Raw genomic sequence first — 23,550 nt, forward strand, 5'->3', positions numbered from 1 at the left:
CGGTTAGCTGTCACAGTGTTTATATAACATTTATAGATTACGGTTACCTGTCACGGTGCATATATAAGAACATTTATAGATTACGGTTACCTGTCTCGGTGCATATATAAGAACATTTATAGATTATGGTTACCGGTCACTTTGTATATATAAGAACTTTTATAGATTATGGTTACCTGTCACTGTACATATATAAGAACATTTATAGATTACAGTTACCTGTCACGGTGCATATATAAGAACATTTATAGATTACGGTTACCTGTCACGGTGCATATATAAGAACATTTATAGATTACGGTTACCTGTCACTTTTTTTGTATAAGAACATCTACAGATTACGGTTACCTGTCACTTTGTATATATAAGAACATTTATAGATTACGGTTACCTGTCACGGTGTATATATAAGAACATTTATAGATTACGGTTACCTGTCACGGTGTATATATAAGAACATTTATAGATTATGGTTACCTGTCAAATTGTATATATAAGAACATACATTACGGTTACCTGTCGCATTGTATATATATAACAACATTTAGAGATCACGGTTACCTGTCACATTGTATATATAAAACATACATTACGGTTACCTTTCACATTGTATATATAAGAACATTTATAGATTACGGTCACCTGTCACTTTGTATATATAAGAACATTTATAGATTACGGTCACCTGTCACTTTGTATATATATGAACATTTATAGATTACGGTTACTTCTCACATTGTATATATAAGAACATTTATAGGTGACGGTTACCTCTCACATTGTATATATAAGAATATTTATAGATAATGGTTACCTCTCACAGTGTAAAATAGTGTTTTAACAACAACTGTGATATTGTATATATAAGAATATTTATAGATTACGGTTACCTGTCACATTGTATATGTAAGAACATTTATAGATTACGGTTAGCTGTCACAGTGTATATATAACATTTATAGATTATGGTTACCTGTCACAGTGTATATATAACAACATTTATAGATTACAATTACCTCTCACAGTGTCAAATAGTGTTTTACAACAACTGTGATATTGTATATATAAAAACATTTATAGATTACGGTTACTTGTCACAGTGTTAAATAGTGTTTTAACAACAACTGTGATATTGTATATATAAAAACATTTATAGATTACGGTTACTTGTCACAGTGTAAAATAGTGTTTTAACAACAATTGTGATATTGTATATATAAGAACATTTATAGATTACGGTTACCTGTCACATTGTATATATAAGAACATTTATAGATTACGGTTACCTGTCACATTGTATATATAAGAACATTTATAGATTACGGTTACCTGTCACATTGTATATATAAGAACATTTATAGATTACGGTTACCTGTCATTTTGTATATATAAGAACATTTATAGATTACGGTTACCTGTCACGGTGTATATATAAGAACATTTATAGATTATGGTTACCTGTCACATTGTATATATAAGAACATTTATAGATTACGGTTGCCTGTCACTTTGTATATATAAGAACATTTATAGATTACAGTTACCTCTCACTTTGTATATATATAAGAACATTTATAGATTATGGTTACCTGTCACTTTGTATATATATAGGAACATTTATAGATTACGGTTACCTGTCACTTTGTATATATAGGAACATTTATAGATTACGGTCACCTGTCACTTTGTATATATAAGAACATTTATAGATTACGGTCGCCTGTCACTTTGTATATATAAGAACATTTATAGATTACGGTCACCTGTCACTTTGTATATATAAGAACATTTATAGATTACGGTCACCTGTCACTTTGTATATATATGAACATTTATAGATTACGGTTATTTCTCACATTGTATATATAAGAAAATTTATAGATGACGGTCACCTGTCACTTTGTATATATAAGAACATTTAAAAATTACAGTTACCTGTCACTTTCTTTGTATAAGAACATCTATAGATTACGGTTACCTGTCACTTTGTATATATAAGAACATTTATAGATTACGGTTACCTCTCACTTTGTATGTATAAGAACATTTATAGATTACGGTTGCTTGTCACTTTGTATATATAAGAACATTTATAGATTACGGTCACCTGTCACTTTGTATACATATGAACATTTATAGATTACGGTTACTTCTCACATTGTATATATAAGAACATTTATAGATGACGGTTACCTTTCACATTGTATATATAAGAACATTTATAGATTATGGTTACCTGTCACATTGTATATATAAGAACATACATTACGGTTACCTGTCACAGTGTATATATAAGAACATTTATAGATTACAGTTACCTCTCACTTTGTATATATATAAGAACATTTATAGATTATGGTTACCTGTCACTTTGTATATATATAGGAACATTTATAGATTACGGTTACCTGTCACTTTGTATATATAGGAACATTTATAGATTACGGTCACCTGTCACTTTTTATATGTAAGAACATTTATAGATTACTGTCACCTGTCACTTTGTATATGTAAGAACATTTATAGATTACGGTCACCTGTCACTTTGTATATGTAAGAACATTTATAGATTACGGTCACCTGTCACTTTGTATATGTAAGAACATTTATAGATTACGGTCACCTGTCACTTTGTACATGTAAGAACATTTATAGATTACGGTTACCTGTCACGGTGTATATATAAGAACATTTATAGATTACGGTTACCTGTCACGGTGCATATACAAGAACATTTATAGATTACGGTTACCTGTCACTTTGTATATACTAGAACATTTATAGATTATGGTTACCTGTCACGGTGCATATATAAGAACATTTATAGATTACGGTTACCTGTCACTGTACATATATAAGTAAATTTATAGACTACGGTTACTTCTCACATTGTATGTATAAGAACGTTTATAGATTACGGTCACCTGTCACTTTGTACATGTAAGAACATTTATAGATTACGGTTACCTGTCACGGTGTATATATAAGAACATTTATAGATTACGGTTACCTGTCACGGTGCATATATAAGAACATTTATAGATTATGGTTACCGGTCACTTTGTATATACTAGAACATTTATAGATTATGGTTACCTGTCACTGTACATATATAAGTACATTTATAGACTACGGTTACCTCTCACATTGTATGTATAAGAACGTTTATAGATTACTGTTGCCTCTCACATTGTATGTATAAGAACGTTTATAGATTACGGTTACCTGTCATTTTGTATATATAAGAACATTTATAGATTACGGTTACCTGTCACTTTGTATATATAAGAACATTTATAGATTATGGTTACCTATCACGGTGTATATATAAGAACATTTATAGATTATGGTTACCTGTCACATTGTATATATAAGAACATACATTACAGTTACCTGTCACATTGTATATATATAAGAACATTTAGAGATCACGGTTACCTGTCACATTGTATATATAAGAACATACATTACGGTTACCTGTCACTTTGTATATATAAGAACATTTATAGATTACGGTCACTTGTCACTTTGTATATATAAGAACATTTATGGATAATGGTTACCTCTCACAGTGTAAAATAGTGTTTTAACAACAACTGTGATATTGTATATATAAGAATATTTATAGATTATGGTTACTGTCACATTGCATATATATAAAAACATTTGGAGATTACGGTTACCGGTCACATTGTGTATATAAGAACATTTAAAAATTACAGTTACCTGTCACTTTCTTTGTATAAGAACATTTATAGATTACGGTTAGCTGTCACAGTGTATATATAACATTTATAGATTACGGTTACCTCTCACTTTGTATGTATAAGAACATTTATAGACTACGGTTGCCTGTCACTTTGTATATATAAGAACATTTATATATTACGGTTACCTCTCACTTAGTATATATAAGAACATTTATAGATTACAGTCACCTGTCACTTTGTATATGTAAGAACATTTATAGATTACGGTCACCTGTCAATTTGTATATGTAAGAACATTTATAGAATACGGTCACCTGTCGCTTTGTACATATAGGATCATTTATAGATTACGGTTACGTGTCACTTTGTACATATAAGAACATTTATAGATTACGGTTACCTCTCACAGAACTTTGTATTTTAATGGTGCTCATTTATTCTTTCTCTTTATTGAAATGTTTATTTTCGTAGGGATGGAAACCTGGTTCCTCAAAATAATCGATTCATAAGTTTATTCTATTAGTGGATATAACTAGTCTGTTGATTTGAATATTCTGGAAATTTTTTTTTAGTTAATATTTCTTAATATACTATCTCATATTAGATATATATTTAATAGTGAAAGATTTCTCAAGATAAAATGAAAAGATACAACTAAACTACTGGCTTTTTACATTATTTTTACTCATTATTTCAGACTTGGAGAATCAAATCCAGTGAACACTGTATGAGAACAAGTGGGCACCAGGAGGTTTATATACCAAATATCATAATGTTGTTTTCAGTAAACACTGTATGAGAACAAGTGGGCACCAGGAGGTTTATATACCAAATATCATAATGTTGTTTTCAGTAAACACTGTATGAGAACAAGTGGGCACCAGGAGGTTTATATACCAAATATCACAATGTTGTTTTCAGTAAACACAGTATGAGAACAAGTGGGCACCAGGAGGTTTATATACCAAATATCACAATGTTGTTTTTAGTAAACACTGTATGAGAACAAGTGGGCACCAGGAGGTTTATATACCAAATATCATAATGTTGTTTTCAGTAAACACAGTATGAGAACAAGTGGGCACCAAGAGGTTTATATACCAAATATCATAATGTTGTTTTCAGTAAACACTGTATTAGAACAAGTGGGCACCAAGAGGTTTATATACCAAATATCACAATGTTGTTTTCAGTAAACACAGTATGAGAACAAGTGGGCACCAAGAGGTTTATATACCAAATATCACAATGTTGTTTTCAGTAAACACTGTATGAGAACAAGTAGGCACCAAGAGGTTTATATACCAAATATCATAATGTTGTTTTCAGTAAACACTGTATTAGATCAAGTGGGCACCAGGAGGTTTATATACCAAATATCACAATGTTGTTTTCAGTAAACACAGTATGAGAACAAGTGGGCACCAAGAGGTTTATATACCAAATATCACAATGTTGTTTTCAGTAAACACTGTATGAGAACAAGTGGGCACCAAGAGGTTTATATACCAAATATCACAATGTTGTTTTCAGTAAACACAGTATGAGAACAAGTGGGCACCAAGAGGTTTATATACCAAATATCACAATGTTGTTTTCAGTAAACACTGTATGAGAACAAGTAGGCACCAAGAGGTTTATATACCAAATATCATAATGTTGTTTTCAGTAAACACTGTATTAGAACAAGTGGGCACCAAGAGGTTTATATACCAAATATCATAATGTTGTTTTAAGTAAACACTGTATTAGAACAAGTTGGCACCAGGAGGTTTATATACCAAATATCACAATGTTGTTTTCAGTAAACACTGTATGAGAACAAGTGGGCACCAGGAGGTTTATATACCAAATATCATAATGTTGTTTTCAGTAAACACTGTATTAGAACAAGTGGGCACCAGGAGGTTTATATACCAAATATCACAATGTTGTTTTCAGTAAACACAGTATGAGAACAAGTGGGCACCAAGAGGTTTATATACCAAATATCACAATGTTGTTTTCAGTAAACACTGTATGAGAACAAGTGGGCACCAGGAGGTTTATATACCAAATATCATAATGTTGTTTTCAGTAAACACTGTATGAGAACAAGTGGGCACCAAGAGGTTTATATAACAAATATCATAATGTTGTTTTCAGTAAACACTGTATGAGAACAAGTGGGCACCAAGAGGTTTATATACCAAATATCACAATGTTGTTTTCAGTAAACACTGTATGAGAACAAGTGGGCACCAGGAGGTTTATATACCAAATATCATAATGTTGTTTTCAGTAAACACTGTATGAGAACAAGTGGGCACCAAGAGGTTTATATAACAAATATCATAATGTTGTTTTCAGTAAACACTGTATGAGAACAAGTGGGCACCAAGAGGTTTATATACCAAATATCACAATGTTGTTTTCGGTAAACACTGTATGAGAACAAGTGGGCACCAAGAGGTTTATATACCAAATATCATAATGTTGTTTTCAGTAAACACTGTATTAGAACAAGTGGGCACCAAGAGGTTTATATACCAAATATCACAATGTTGTTTTCAGTAAACACAGTATGAGAAGAAGTGGGCACCAGGAGGTTTATATACCAAATATCATAATGTTGTTTTCAGTAAACACTGTATGAGAACAAGTGGGCACCAAGAGGTTTATATACCAAATATCATAATGTTGTTTTCAGTAAACACTGTATGAGAACAAGTGGGCACCAAGAGGTTTATATACCAAATATCACAATGTTGTTTTCAGTAAACACTGTATGAGAACAAGTGGGCACCAGGAGGTTTATATACCAAATATCATAATGTTGTTTTCAGTAAACACTGTATGAGAACAAGTAGGGACCAGGAGGTTTATATACCAAATATCATAATGTTGTTTTCAGTAAACACTGTATGAGAACAAGTGGGCACCAAGAGGTTTATGTACCAAATATCACAATGTTGTTTTCAGTAAACACTGTATGAGAACAAGTAGGGACCAGGAGGTTTATATACCAAATATCACAATGTTTTTTTCAGTAAACACTGTATTAGAACAAGTGGGCACCAGGAGGTTTATATACCAAATATCAAAATGTTGTTTTCAGTAAACACTGTATTAGAACAAGTGGGCACCAGGAGGTTTATATACCAAATATCATAATGTTGTTTTCAGTAAACACTGTATGAGAACAAGTAGGGACCAGGAGGTTTATATACCAAATATCACAATGTTGTTTTCAGTAAACACTGTATGAGAACAAGTGGGCACCAGGAGGTTTATATACCAAATATCATAATGTTTTTTTCATTAAACACTGTATGAGAACAAGTTGGCACCAAGAGGTTTATATACCAAATATCACAATGTTTTTTTCATTAAACACTGTATGAGAACAAGTTGGCACCAAGAGGTTTATATACCAAATATCATAATGTTTTTTTCAGTAAACACTGTATGAGAACAAGTGGGCACCAGGAGGTTTATATACCAAATATCAAAATGTTGTTTTCAGTAAAAACTGTATGAGAACAAGTAGGCACCAACAGGTTTATATACCAAATATCACAATGTTTTTTCATTAAACACTGTATGAGAACAAGTTGGCACCAAGAGGTTTATATACCAAATATCATAATGTTTTTTTCAGTAAACACTGTATGAGAACAAGTGGGCACCAGGAGGTTTATATACCAAATATCAAAATGTTGTTTTCAGTAAAAACTGTATGAGAACAAGTAGGCACCAACAGGTTTATATACCAAATATCACAATGTTTTTTTCATTAAACACTGTATGAGAACAAGTTGGCACCAAGAGGTTTATATACCAAATATCATAATGTTGTTTTCAGTAAACACTGTATGAGAACAAGTAGGCACCAAGAGGTTTATATACCAAATATCATAATGTCGTTTTCAGTAAACTCTGTATGAGAACAAGTGGACATCAAGTGGTTTATATACCAAATATCATAATGTTGTTTTGTCATTCATGTTGACCATTGTTTACATCTGGTCTAAATCTTAATAATTGAGCTGCAATTAGCAAATGATAAGAAGTGATGGCCTCTGTCTGAACTAGAATCCACTGTTGTTTGTCAGCTAGCCACTGCTAATTTTGTCTTCTGCAGGTTTGGTTAAACCTCACAACATGAAGGAAATGCAATGAATTAAGTTGAGAATGTCCTGCTTGTGACATGAAATGTGAGATTCAGACATGTCAGTCCAGAATCTTGGGTCAAACAGATTATTTAAGTGTTCAAACAAATAACAGGTTAAATGAAATACAGGGGAAGTGTGATTATTATGTAGTTATGTTAAATAGAGTAAGGATAGTCCTTGGAATTAATTGAGAGGAGAGCTTGTAACGAACTAGTTGAAGAGCTCTGGTTACTCAACTATTGAGGGTTCGAGTCGGACGTACTTTATCATTTTGTGAATGTATCATTAGGAGAAAAACTTAATATTTATCTTTAGTATTTACTAAAAGCTAGCCAGACTTACCAAAGATACTTGTAAAGTCCAAATTATAGTCCACATTATTTTTCTGACATAAGATTGTTCCTGTGGACTTGCTATGTACACGTTTGGTGAATAATACACCTGTATCTTTCCTGTTCCAGATTTCTGTTCTCTAAACCTGGGAGAGTTTGGGAAACTATCAAGTTGTTTCTCTGATCTTCCATTTTCAGTATTTTGTGGTTTATGATATCCATATTTACTCTATTAACCAGTAAATGGAATATCACATTACAATAAAATAGACTCTGGTATTGAGTGCAGTTCAAATGGTCACTGTTGTTATTAGTGACATGACCTGGCCAGTAAAGAGTGATCAGTTATTAAGTGTCAGTATCATTTGTGTTCTTAAATTAACAACTTGTAGTATTGTAGTGTAACCAGATAATTGTTGAATAATGTGGATTTAATAGAAATGTTTTCAGTAAAAACAAGTTACTTGAATGTGTGTAAGAAATTTTAGTATTTGTGTAAAAAGGTAAACAACAATCTTTTAATGTTTATTATCAAGATAACTGTTAAAATTACACAAGTTTTACAAGGATTCTAAGATGTACTTTCCCATGTTTTGGGGACAAGTGTTTAAATAATTTCAGAAAACCTGATACAGAACTAATACAAGTACACCTTTTGGTTATTGGAGTGAAGTGGTCAGTTTCAATTGAACGTTTCTGTTTCTTTGTAAGATTGAAACGAAAGTAGATGAAGAGCAGCAGGTCAAACTTGAAGAAACTGTTGAACTACTACTGGCTGCAGGTTACTTCAGGGCAAGAATTAAAGGACTCTCTCCCTTTGATAAGGTGGTATTAAAATTTTGTTCTTTGGTGAAGACACATTTTCTTGTTTATCAAGTATTTATCTTCTTAGGTTAGAAAGAGCAGCAACACGAAATTATTTATAGTTTTAAGATCCAAATGTCACAGGATTAGTATTTTCTCACATCTAGCTGTTTAATATCCTGGTGTCACAGGATTAGTATTTCCTGACATCTAGCTGTTTAAGATTCTGGTATTACAGGATTAGTATTTCCTGACATCTAGCTGTTTAAGATCCTGGTGTTACAGAATTAGTATTTCCTGACATCTACCTGTTTAAGATCCAGGTGTTACAGAATTAGTATTTCCTGACATCTAGCTGTTTAAGATCCAGATGTTACAGAATTAGTATTTCCTGACATCTAGCTGTTTAAGATCCAGATGTTACAGAATTAGTATTTCCTGACATCTAGCTGTTTAAGATCCAGGTGTTACAGAATTAGTATTTCCTGACATCTAGCTGTTTAAGATCCAGATGTTACAGAATTAGTATTTCCTGACATCTAGCTGTTTAAGATCCAGATGTTACAGGATTAGTATTTCCTCACATCTAGCTGTTTAAGATTCTGGTGTCACAGGATTAGTATTTTCTGACATCTAGCTGTTTAAGATTCTGGTATTACATGATTAGTATTTCCTGACATCTAGCTGTTTAAGATCCTGGTGTTACAGAATTAGTATTTCCTGACATCTACCTGTTTAAGATCCAGGTGTTACAGAATTAGTATTTCCTGACATCTAGCTGTTTAAGATCCAGATGTTACAGAATTAGTATTTCCTGACATCTAGCTGTTTAAGTTCCTGGTGTTACAGAATTAGTATTTCCTGACATCTAGCTGTTTAAGATCCAGATGTTACAGAATTAGTATTTCCTGACATCTAGTTGTTTAAGATCCAGATGTTACAGAATTAGTATTTCCTGACATCTAGCTGTTTAAGTTCCTGGTGTTACAGAATTAGTATTTCCTGACATCTAGTTGTTTAAGATCCAGATGTTACAGAATTAGTATTTCCTGACATCTAGCTGTTTAAAATCCTGGTGTCACAGGATTAGTATTTCCTGACATCTAGCTGTTTAAGATTCTGGTGTCACAGGATTAGTATTTCCTGACATCTAGCTGTTTAAGATTCTGGTGTCACAGGATTAGTATTTCCTGACATCTCGCTGTTTAAGATTCTGGTGTCACAGGATTAGTATTTCCTGACATCTAGCTGTTTAAGATCCTGGTGTTACAGAATTAGTATTTCCTGACATCTAGCTGTTTAAGATCCAGATGTTACAGAATTAGTATTTCCTGACATCTAGCTGTTTAAGATCCAGATGTTACAGAATTAGTATTTCCTGACATCTAGCTGTTTAAGTTCCTGGTGTTACAGAATTAGTATTTCCTGACATCTAGCTGTTTAAGATCCAGATGTTACAGAATTAGTATTTCCTGACATCTAGCTGTTTAAGATCCAGGTATTACAGAATTAGTATTTCCTGACATCTATCTGTTTAAGATCCTGGTGTTACAGAATTAGTATTTCCTGACATCTAGCTGTTTAAGATCCTGGTGTTACAGAATTAGTATTTCCTGACATCTAGCTGTTTAAGATCCAGATGTTACAGAATTAGTATTTCCTGAGATCTAGCTGTTTAAGATCCAGATGTTACAGAATTAGTATTTCCTGACATCTAGCTGTTTAAGTTCCTGGTGTTACAGAATTAGTATTTCCTGACATCTAGCTGTTTAAGATCCAGATGTTACAGAATTAGTATTTCCTGACATCTAGCTGTTTAAGATCCTGGTGTTACAGAATTAGTATTTCCTGACATCTAGCTGTTTAAGATCCTGGTGTTACAGAATTAGTATTTCCTGACATCTAGCTGTTTAAGATCCTGGTGTTACAGAATTAGTATTTCCTGACATCTAGCTGTTTAAGATCCAGATGTTACAGAATTAGTATTTCCTGACATCTAGCTCTTTAAGATCCAGATGTTACAGAATTAGTATTTCCTGACATCTAGCTGTTTACGTTCCTGGTGTTACAGAATTAGTATTTCCTGACATCTAGCTGTTTAAGATCCTGGTGTCACAGGATTAGTATTTCCTGACATCTAGCTGTTTAAGATCCAGATGTTACAGAATTAGTATTTCCTGAAGATTTTTTAAGTCTTTTGATATTATTTTGAAAAGCATAGAATTTAATAACTTTCCTTTCTAGTCCTTGTTATTGTAAAACAATTTAGCATCATGAGCTCTTGGGTTTACCACTTGGGGGGGGGTTGTTTTGAAGAGTGAGTGTCATTACTACTTGATCTTTCTATGTAAACCATCATAATTTATAAAGTTCATTTGAAAATCTTTGATATCCAATGAGATTTTGTTTAAAACGTCATACAGTGAAATCAGAACAAGGCTTACCTAAGTACAATTCATAGATTGTCTTTCTTATCCTTAAACTTTTCGTTGGTGAAGGTGGTTACCGTAGATATTCAAAGTGATTCAGTCAAACACTAGTGTAACATTTTATTCTGACACTAGTCTCTATCTACTTTACAAACACTAGTGTAGCATCTTATTCTGACACTAGTCCCTATCTACTTGACAAACACTAGTGTGACATCTTATTCTGACACTAGTCCCTATCTGCTTGACAAACACTAGTTTAACATCTTATTCTGACAGTAGTCCCTATCTACTTGACAAACACTAGTGTAACACCTTATTCTGACACTAGCCCCTATCTGCTTGACAAACACTAGTTTAACATCTTATTTTGACACTAGTCCCTATCTACTTGACAAACACTAGTGTGACATCTTATTCTGACACTAGTCCCTATCTACTTGACAAACACTAGTGTAACATCTTATTCTGACACTAGTCCCTATCTGCTTGACAAACACTAGTTTAACATCTTATTCTGACAGTAGTCCCTATCTACTTGACAAACACTAGTGTGACATCTTATTCTGACACTAGTCCCTATCTACTTGACAAACACTAGTGTGACATCTTATTTTGACAGTAGTCCCTATCTGCTTGACAAACACTAGTGTATCATCTTATTCTGACACTAGTCCCTATATACTTGACAAACACTAGTGTAGCATCTTATTTTGACAGTAGTCCTATCTATTTGACAAACACTAGTGTAACATCTTATTCTGACAGTAGTCCCTATATACTTGACAAATACTAGTGTAACATCTTATTCTGACAGTAGTCCCTATATACTTGACAAATACTAGTGTAACATCTTATTCTGACAGTAGTCCCTATCTGCTTGACAAACACTAGTGTATCATCTTATTCTGACACTAGTCCCTATATACTTGACAAACACTAGTGTAGCATCTTATTTTGACAGTAGTCCCTATCTATTTGACAAACACTAGTGTAACATCTTATTCTGACAGTAGTCCCTATATACTTGACAAATACTAGTGTAACATCTTATTCTGACAGTAGTCCCTATATACTTGACAAATACTAGTGTAACATCTTATTCTGACAGTAGTCCCTATCTGCTTGACAAACACTAGTGTATCATCTTATTCTGACACTAGTCCCTATATACTTGACAAACACTAGTGTAGCATCTTATTTTGACAGTAGTCCCTATCTATTTGACAAACACTAGTGTAACATCTTATTCTGACAGTAGTCCCTATATACTTGACAAATACTAGTGTAACATCTTATTCTGACAGTAGTCCCTATATACTTGACAAATACTAGTGTAACATCTTATTCTGACAGTAGTCCCTATCTACTTGACAAACACTAGTGTAACATCTTATTCTGACAGTAGTTCCTATCTACTTGACAAACACTAGTGTGACATCTGGCTCTGACACTAGTCCCTATCTACTTGACAGACACAAGTTTAACATCTGTCTCTGACACTAATTCATGACTATTCTTTTCACAAAAGTGTTAACAAGCTGATTGGTGGTTTAAAGATGAAACTTCTTTAGGCTATGGGAGAGAGAGATGTGTGTAAAACTACCTCACAAATCATTGACTGAATAAAACATCTGGGTTACTTATAAAATAAAAGAGTTGTGGGGGACACAGGTTTTCTATTAAGCAAAGAACACAAAAAAATTAATTAGAAAAGGTACCAGGATTCGAAATCAACTTGTGTACTAATCCACCAACTAGGAAATCAGGATAACAACCTACTGTATTATGGTGAATTATTCAACCTAGGTGAGAAGTGGAATCTTCTGGTGCTCCGCTAGCAGAGTTTATAGTTCAGTTGTAACATTTATGGATTGTTTTGTCATTGTTTATATTGTAATTATAGTTCAGTTGTAACATTTATGGATTGTTTTGTTATTGTTCATATTGTAATTATAGTTCAGTTGTAACATTTATGGATTGTTTTGTCATTGTTTATATTGTAATTATAGTTCAGTTGTAACATTTATGGATTGTTTTGTTATTGTTCATATTGTAATTAGCTTTGTAAATTTTGTCTATATTCCTGAAGGTTTCGATGTTAAATAATACCCCATATTTTTGTTACCAGATCGTAGGTGGCATGACCTGGTGTATTGAGATGTGCAGCGTGGATGTTAATGTTGATCTTCTGTTCCATGAAAATCTGACCATTGGTCAAAAAATGTAAGTTAGATGATACAACTGTATAAGTAATGTGTGGCATTTCTGAGATAAGTACGATAGAGAGAAATAAATATTTCAATACTAAGTGTTTTTACATCTTTCCAATAAAAATATAAACTAATTTTTTTTTTGTACACTAAAAAAAACTACTTAAATTGAGAAATTTTTACAGTTTTATCATTACAAGTGATCTGTTCAACAAGTGTTTGTTAACAGTATAAAAACAACAGTGTTACTCATGATATATATTTATTTAATAGTGTAGCTGTTGGGTGACAATATGTAGATTTAAAAAAGTGTTTTAAGTAAGAAGCACCAACACTGATTCCAAGGACAATCTTGTAAAGATAAACCTTATGATAGAGGAACTCTTCAAGTGTGTGTGAAACATATGTTACATTTTGTAGTGTCACATTCATCTTACTATCAGTTCTAGCTACTTCAGTATTATGAGTAATGAAAGGTATTTGTTTTATATTATTCAGTACTTTAACAGAAAAGATTGTTGCTGTTCTACCAAGAATGAAATGTCCTCATCGTATTGAGCCCCATCAAATACAAGGTCTAGATTTTATCCACATATATCCTGTTGTGCAGGTACTAGATTCTGTGACTTTTTGTGTCTGCAGTAATTTTTGTGTAGATAAGTTGCTGGAGTTTATTAATTCTGTGGTTATTTTGTTGGAACTTGGATTGTCGATTACATTGTTTCTATTGGAGATGACTGTGAATTTATTTACCAAGTATTAGAATGTTTTTCTTTGTATTTTTATGTAACAAAATCTTCGTCTCAAGGAGAGTAAATATCTAATCGTGCCTTTGAAATGAATAATTACTGTACCTAATTAATTATAACTTAGACTGTGCTTTCAAAGTTATTACTAAATGAGTTAAATCTAAATGTTGCATGTCTTTAAAACAATATATATTGTGTTATGTACTTTCTATTTATTTTTTTGAGTACCCTTGTAATGTGTTTTTTTTTGTAATTATTAAAACTACTTTTATATGTTTCTGCACTTGAAGAAGAAATTTGAGCAATATAGATAACTTTGGAATGCTGGTATTATTTTAGCATCTTTTATGTATATATTTGCATGTGTTTCGTTTTCTGATTTTCAATAATTAAATATTTATATTGAACAGTGGCTGGTGAAACGTGCGATTGAAAACCGTGAAGAAATGGGGGATTATATTCGAGCTTATTCTATATCGCAGTTCTATAAATCTCACAACTTCCCAGCTGTAAGTCACTCAAATTTGAGAAATTAGTTTTAAAAGCATTTATTTGTTTGTTGTTCTGTTAAATTTGAGAATTAGGTTTAAAAATTTATTTGTCCTGTTAATTTTGAGAAGTTAGTTTTAAAAGCACTCATTTGTTAGTTCTGTTAAATTTCAGAAATTGTTTAAAAGGATTCATTTGTAGACATACAATAGTTTATAAGATATATTTACTTCAAAATTAAATTTTGCAGTGATCTGGTGACCTCTTCATGACACTTTGTTGTATGATCTCATACAATATTAGGAAACTGATTAATCTTGCATGTATTAATTAGTGATACATCCTATTTTAATCCAATGGTAAAATGTTTATTAACACATCAAAATACTATTTAATAGTTAGTTTTTAAAAATACATGCTCTCTCAAACCTGCACAAGAATTTTAGTTCATGAAATTGAATATGCTGATGGTTACCTAACAAAACTTGATTCACACTTTAGGATGGAGAGTTTGAAGGAAGGAAGACAAAGATGATTACATCATTGATGGACCTGAAGGTAGGAGCTCCACTTATCCTCTAGAGGATACAAGTGTCCAACTGTAAACTGTTTCTCTTTTGAAATCACTAGCTTTAATTATCATTTGAAGAGAGAATGTTGTAATCTTAGATTGGAACACACTGGTTCATTTATAAAGAATGAATTAGTTAACATGTCAAACACATTACAGGATAATAAAAATATCCTGTTTGTTTGTATATTATTCTAAACTCTCTCACTACTGGTAGGTCAAAATATACGTATCAAAAAGTTTTTACAAAGTGACATTTAAAGCAATTTTAAACTACTTTATTATCAAAGTGTTTCAATTTCAATGTAAGTTTTAATTTCTTAATTTCAAAAGTGTGTGTGTATGTGTATATATTCATAATTTTTTAAGCTAAAACAAAACACATTATAATTAAACAAAATACACTGCATTTTTAATTTTTAAAAAAAGATCCTAGGATACAAGCTACAATGTCAGATTATAAAATGTATCCTAGGTATTGAAGGTGACTGTGGAAGTAGGACTCACTTTGCGGTGGGGATACACCGTCTATCAGTCTTAACTTCCAATTCACTAGTCTCACATAAGATTAGAAATTAGGAGAGTGAGATGTGGGTGCTCAAGCCCACAACGTCCCATATCTATATCACCCTTCACTACCTGCAGACAGTTGTGGGAAGGTGACTGCTTTCCCAAGTTAAAATAAGAATCTGAAAAAAGATAAACTTAAAAACATGAAAATAAAAAAATAAGGAAATAAGGTACAACTATTTGGGGTTAAGTAAGATGAAACTTACCTCTTGAAGTTAGCTTTCCTTTCCCCAGTAACACAACATTAGTAAAGTGATAGTTTACTGCAACTGTAAAGTGCTTTTATATGAGTTTCAAGCGTGTACATCCACATAAAGTAGTGCCAAGTTTTAAATGACCCTATTTTTAACTAAAATAATAAATAAAAGAAATTATTAGTTGTTGTTTTTAAGTTAAAAAATAAGGCCATTTGAGAACTTGGCACTACTTTATGTGGATGTACACGTTGAACCTCATATAAAAGCACAACAGTTGCAGTAAACTCAGTGTACTGATATGGTTTGGTGTCGTGTTAATTAGTGCCTCTTCCATACTGGTGACAGGAACATTAACTTCAAGAAGTAAGTTTCATCTCCCTTGAATCACGCAACTAATATTTAATCATCTCATCCTCGAAGGAAAGTTACCGACCTAGCAGAAAATATCGTCATCAAGCTCCACATAAGATAAAAGATGAAGAAACTAGAGTCCAGACAACTCTTCTGGAATATGGAAGGTAAAATATAAATTCATGTGGGATGTTTTTAACTAAGACTTCCAGTTTCCTTTACTTATCACTGAATTGTAAACCCTTATAAAGACAAAAAATTGCAACTTTATTTTATTTATTGAGTCATTTAACACTGTTCATACTAAATATTGTCTGAAGAACTATGTTTTTCAGAAAATTTAAAATGTCAGTTTAAAGAAAAATTAAGTCCATGATCTATTGAATAATATTTATATGTTTATCTACCTTGTAAATCAGTTCTTGGTTTCTGGAACTTATGAAGCATTTAAAATATTTTCATTTAACTGCAAAGTTTGTAGTCTTCACCCCTTAAACCTGAGTGAATAATGCAAGGGTCTGTTCAAAAATCTCAGTTTCCACATCAGACGATGACAGAATCTGATCACATATGTCTCTTTGGTTGAAAACTATTTCAGAACATCTTATTAACTCTCTTTTGTAAATATATTGTAAATTTTCTTGGGAAGTGAGTTTTAGAACACCATGAAAATAATTCTGGCAGAACAAGCAAAAAATTGAATTTAAAAACTTAACACATACACCAGAAGTGTTTGCAGAACGTTTCTATAATTAGAAGCTCTTGTGGTGGTTAGCATGTTAGATGTTACAATTTAGAGTTTTAGATTAATTAATATTATAAAGATTCTATTATTTCAGTATTGTAAAGTCTTTCATAACTATGATAAATTTGAAATGAATTTTCTTTGTAAGGAATTAGAAGAAAGTTTATGAAAGAAGTGATGGAGTGTTATTTTCAAATTTAGATAAAAAATTGGAGAATTTAAAAAAAGATTTATGGTTCAAGATGCATTATGATGGTTACAATCTTTTAATCCTCTCACAATAGTTAGTCTATTAGGACCTGTTACAATAGTTACATTCTTGTAGGACCTGTCACAATAGTTACAATCTTGTAGGACCTGTCACAGTAGTTACAATCTTGTAGGACCTGTTACAATAGTTACATTCTTGTAGGACCTGTTACAATAGTTACATTCTTGTAGGACCTGTCACAATAGTTACAATCTTGTAGGACTTGTCACAGTAGTTACAATCTTGTAGGACCTGTCACAATAGTTACATTCTTGTAGGACCTGTCACAATAGTTACATTCTTGTAGGACCTGTCACAATAGTTACATTCTTGTAGGACCTGTTACAATAGTTACATTCCTGCAGGATGTGTCACAGTAGTTACAGTCTTGTAGGACCTGTCACAATAGTTACAATCTTGTAGGACCTGTCACAATAGTTAGTCTATTAGGACCTGTGACAGTAGTTACAATCTTGTAGGACCTGTCACAGTAGTTACAATCCTGTAGGACCTGTCACAGTAGTTACAATCCTGTAGGATCTGTCACAATAGTTACATTCTTGTAGGACCTGTCACAATAGTTACATTCCTGTAGGATCTGTCACATTGTAGTAAAGGTGGTTTTACTTTGTTGAGTAACTAAAGTATTGAGTGATAATTTATATATTATTTACTTTATTTGAAAGTTCATTCTTAAAGAATACTTGGTTAGAAGCTAGTAGTTTCTCTGTTTTCATTTTGTTTGATTTCTATTTGATTTTTTAACATGTATAGAACTTCGTTTTCACCTTAGGTAGGGTCAACGCAATCATTCGGGGGAACAATTTTTATTTTTTTTATTTTTTTCTGTAGAAGACACGGACTTTCCCAGGCAGGAGCATTGAAGCAGGTAAGTTTGTCACAGTTTCTAGTATTGTTTGTGGCACAAACTTGTGAAGAATTGACCTGTTTTGTTTATTTTTTTCATACATGTATATGTTGAACCCTGAGTAAGAAAGAATTTAAAAAACGAATTGTATCCAGTGTGTTTAATCTTTCTTGTTAACAACAGCATTCAACACTCATCTTTACATTTATTTTTATAAGTGGTATTGTAAATTTGACATGAGAACCTTTATTTTCAGGGGGATACTGTGGAGAAGAAAACTAAACTCACCGATGAAGAAAGTCAAGAGGAAGAAGAGGTTTCTATTTTATTTACTGAGTACATTTAGTATTCACTGTTTATTTTAAAGTTTGAGAATGGAGTTTGTTACTCCTAGAAATTCAACAATTTAATGTAGCATTAATTTTATGGCTCATAAATCTGTAAAATTTGACAGATTGACAGAGCCTTTTGTTGATCAAATTAGTAAATTTTGAGTGATAAGAAACTAAAGTTTAATTCAGTAATCACCTTAACTTTGACTGTAACAAAATCCTCAGTTTCCAACATCTTACCATTCATCAAGGGTTTTACTTCAGTCTTAATTCAAGTCTTTTGTGTTGAATTTGAAAGTATACATAGAAACAAAGTGAGAGGTTTTTGTTAAGCCTCCATTAGTAACTTCAATTTTTAATTTAAGTCAAAACATTTAATTTATTTAATCTAAATTACCCAAAGAAGTACAAGGAGAAACTCTTTTCTTGTACGAATGTTTTAAAGATCAGTCAGTTGTTTTTATCCAAATTCAGTATTTTTCTCTTTCTTCTTAATTTATTTTTTGCTTCAAATACACACATGATGATGAGAATAATTTATGATTATTTTCATCTGTTTTCTTGTTGTCTAACAATTTAGATAACTTTGGAATGTCCATTCACATACTTCGAGATTAATAAAGAAATCTTTCTTTTTCAGTGTGTCGTATCAAATCTCTTCTTTTCAGTTTGAGACCACATACACACACTTAAGTTTTCACCAGTTGTCCTGGCATAAATATTTAGTTCTGTGTAATTCTTATGATGGTTTAATAAACATAATATTTGTTGTTGTTATTAAAAAATAGATAAATAACAATATAACAGTTCAGTTTGATTTTTATTATCCAGTTGCCTCAGTGATAAACATGAAGGTGTATAATATTGAAAATGACAAAGGACTTATGAACTCGACATCTTTGGTTGTATAGTTCAGTGTTTGATCCCAGCAGTTGGAATAGGCTTTACACTATACGAGAACCAAGCTGACAATCTTGTTTTACGTGTGATTCATTTTTTAAAAGATACAAAAAGTGATATTTCAAAATATTTGTCATTTACAACTTTATAATATTTTGTATGGACTGTGGTGTAAGTTTTTGTTTCATTATTTGATGGTAAAAATCAGGGTTGGATGTTGTGTAATAAACTTTATATACATGTGTGATAACTCATTATAACAAAATGTGTCCTAGCATGTAGCTGTGTGTGTTGTGAAACTAATAAACTTATATTGGTATGTCTTAACACTTTATAGTTTTTGTCATTATACATTATAAACTATATAAAGGTGAACTAGTTGAATTGATACTAAAGTAGCTGAATGTGATCCTTGAATCATTAATCAGTTTTGTTTTGCTTGATGTCTCTCATTTTTTTAAGTTTAGCTAATATGTCTTCATTCCAAGTAGCCTCCACTACTTTTAAAGTATTGTATTCTGCAGTGGTGTTTCTAAGTTGTATTTTTCACTTTTTGTAACTAACCCAGCAGAGAATCCAGTCACTACTGAGTGGTATGCGAGTCATGGAAGAACAAGAGGTTAGTGTTGACTGTAAATGTCTTTGGGATATTTCATTGACTTTTGCAGTGGGTAAAAGATGGATCTGTGTTAAAAGTTTTGAATCTTTTTAACAGATTGGAATCTAACAAAGACTAGTTTTAAGTAAGGATGACCAGAATTACAGTTTTTCTTTCATTTCTAACATTCTAAGAGCGTATGTTTATAATAATTTGAATGATGTAATATTGCATGATTTATCATAAGCACTATTGTACTTTAAAGGAAAATATTGTATCAGCATGTGATTCTATAAATATATGTGCAGCCCAACTCTCATACCCAGGTTGTAATAATGCTCTCATTAAATAATAAATACATTTAGAGTAATATGTGGATATTGTTTGATGAAGTTTTATTTCAGGTTTGAACAAATCTTTAGTTAATGAATTAATCATCGAAGTGTTAAATGTTGGTCTTTCTTTTAGTTAAGTAATAGCTAAATACAAGGAATTAGAAACCAGCATGATCACATCATTAGTACACAAATGTGAGGATAATTAGTGCAACACTTATCTTTCTTATCCTTTGTAATATGTACACTTATCTTTCTTATCCTTTGTAATATGTACAACTAAAAGTCCTGATGTATCTATGACCCATTAACTTTTGGATAAGCTTCCAGTTCATGTTATATCATCAAATCTCTATTTCAAACTATGGAGATAATAGAATTATATTAATTATGTATACCACAAAATGATTATAATATACATAATTATATTAATTACCACAAAATGATTATAATATACATAATTATATTAATTACCACAAAATGATTATTACCAATCATTCTATCTTTACAACCTACTTATTTAATTTAATTTAATAATCTTACATCTACAGTTTCAGATTTTACACCTTACTGGGGTGAATCTGAAGTGATAATCCAGTTGCTTCCTAAGTTTTGTTGTCAAGAGAACCACCAGTTATGAACTTTACATGTAGTAATATATCTGTATTCACTTGATTTATCATGTATAGTATACATAGGTTATTTTAATCACCAGTATATTCTTTGTTATACTTCCAGAGCAAGCTTACACCAAGTGCTGTTGGTTCAATAGTCAGTCTTCAGTCCAGTGAAATCCAACAGGTGGCATCAGAATATGCTGACAGAGTAAGTTGTCTTTATAACTTTTTGAGTGAAAGTTAGTAGTAATCTGTAGGTTTTACCTTTGTTGTAATCCTTGGAGTGAAAGGTAGTAGAGCCAATGGGTTTAGTTGTCATAATCCTTTGAGTGAAAGTTAGCAGTAACTTGAAGGTTTTATCTTTGTTATAATGTTCAGAGTGAAAGTTGTAACTTATGGGTTTAGTTGTTTTTATCCTTGGAGTGAAAGTTTGTAGTAACCTATGGGTTTAGTCTTTGTTATAACATTGGAGTGAAACCTAGTAGTAACCTCTGGGTTTAGTTATTATTTTAGTCTTTGGGGCAATTTATTTTCTACACTTCATGGGTTTAATCTTTTTTATATCCCAATGATAACTTTCTTCTCTGATGTTTGGGTTTAATCTTACAATTCATATTAATGTTTATTCTATTTTAGTTTGCAGGTTATACAACAGCATACTTTGTTATAGATTTTTACTCTAACTTTTAGTCACAAGTGGTAAATGTTTACTATAACTTTTGATATGACTGATGTGGTAAATGTTTACAGAACGTTTTTTGTGACTGATGTGGTAAATGTGTACTGTAATATTTGACGTGACTGATGTAAATATGTACTGTAATATTTGATGTGACTGATGTGGTAAATGTGTATTGTAGTATTTGATGTGACTGATGTGGTAAATGTGTATTGTAGTATTTGATGTGACTGACGTGGTAAATGTGTATTGTAGTATTTGATGTGACTGACGTGGTAAATGTGTACTGTAATATTTGATGTGACTGACGTGGTAAATGCGTACTGTAATATTTGACTTGACTGACGTGGTAAATGCGTACTGTAATATTTGACTTGACTGACGTGGTAAATGCGTACTGTAATATTTGACTTGACTGACGTGGTAAATGTGTACTGTAATATTTGACTTGACTGACGTGGTAAATGCGTACTGTAATATTTGACTTGACTGACGTGGTAAATGCGTACTGTAATATTTGACTTGACTGACGTGGTAAATGCGTACTGTAATATTTGACTTGACTGACGTGGTAAATGCGTACTGTAATATTTGACTTGACTGACGTGGTAAATGTGTATGATAACATTTGGTGTTTTAACTGGCAAATTCACAACTTACTACATTGTAATTTTGTTTATATTAAACCTTTCTAAGATATTTTCATTTTTATTAGCTGCAGATAACTTTGTAGCTTTTATTTTGACCTTTAGAGCAAAAAGACAGTTATGCTGGGTGTGGCCTAGTGGTAATTGTGTCTGTCTGCAGATATAAAAATTTACATTTTTCATCCCACTGCCACAAGCAAAAATGCGCTTCATACTTTGTGGCAATGTATATGCAAAACGTAACAGTATATTTCACTTTAACAAAAATTCTGAACAAATAATGTGTTCCTAAACATAAAAACACTCAAGATTGAATGAAAGAAACAAACATTGGATATAATTTTTTTTCAGTACATAGTTAATTAATAAAATCTGTTTTATTAGCAGGATGGAATTTTTAACTAAGAATGATGTAAAAACATTTGATTTGCTGTTAAGGAATATAGAAAGTAATAATTGTAATAATGAGGTATTTTGATTAACTTTCTCATTATGTGGTTTACATAATTATTATTCAGTTCTCGTGTTCTCTAGACTCTCAGTATTAGAATAAAAGTTTAATGAAACCAGTTATTGTATAATCTTTAAACATCAAATAGCTTTGTAGTAAACCAGAAATATTAAATATCCTTGTAGTATTATTTTTTATATTATGTTTAATTTTTTGTGATAGATATATTATACAGTCAGTTTTATTTAAAATTCAAAAAAGTAGTATTTTTTTTCTAGCAAGCACAGTTGGCTGCTCAGGATAGGACTAAAGAGGTGGGTGGAATGCAACATCACATGCGGGTAGTAGCATCACTTAATAAACAGCTCTCGGCAAAGAACCAACAGATTCAAGAGGTAGGAATGGTGTATATAGTGTTTGAAACAGAATTTATGATCTTGATTTGAATATTCCAGAATAAGTTAAAATCACCAGAGCATTCAGTATTGATCATTACATGGTAGGAATGTTGTAATGAGTTTTGAAAATTGGTTTTTGTGCAACAGTCTCAGTTTAAAAC

At 31.6% G+C, this 23,550-nt stretch overlaps 1 pseudogene across 1 annotated transcript in view; it reads left to right on the forward strand.

Annotated features, from left to right (window-relative positions):
- The window catches only part of LOC143235771 (coiled-coil domain-containing protein 93-like), a 43,374-nt pseudogene that overhangs the window by 5,677 nt on the left and 14,147 nt on the right, over positions 1–23,550 (forward strand). The window contains exons 2-12 of the transcript XR_013019369.1: positions 8,908–9,021; positions 13,561–13,655; positions 14,141–14,252; positions 14,802–14,900; positions 15,382–15,438; positions 16,639–16,736; positions 18,417–18,453; positions 18,689–18,748; positions 20,233–20,283; positions 21,336–21,422; positions 23,270–23,386. The product of XR_013019369.1 is annotated as a coiled-coil domain-containing protein 93-like (transcript). The remainder of the gene's footprint in view (positions 1–8,907; positions 9,022–13,560; positions 13,656–14,140; positions 14,253–14,801; positions 14,901–15,381; positions 15,439–16,638; positions 16,737–18,416; positions 18,454–18,688; positions 18,749–20,232; positions 20,284–21,335; positions 21,423–23,269; positions 23,387–23,550) is intronic.

This window comes from Tachypleus tridentatus, chromosome 12 (genome assembly GCF_004210375.1).
Source record: "Tachypleus tridentatus isolate NWPU-2018 chromosome 12, ASM421037v1, whole genome shotgun sequence".
NCBI lineage: Eukaryota > Metazoa > Arthropoda > Merostomata > Xiphosura > Limulidae > Tachypleus > Tachypleus tridentatus.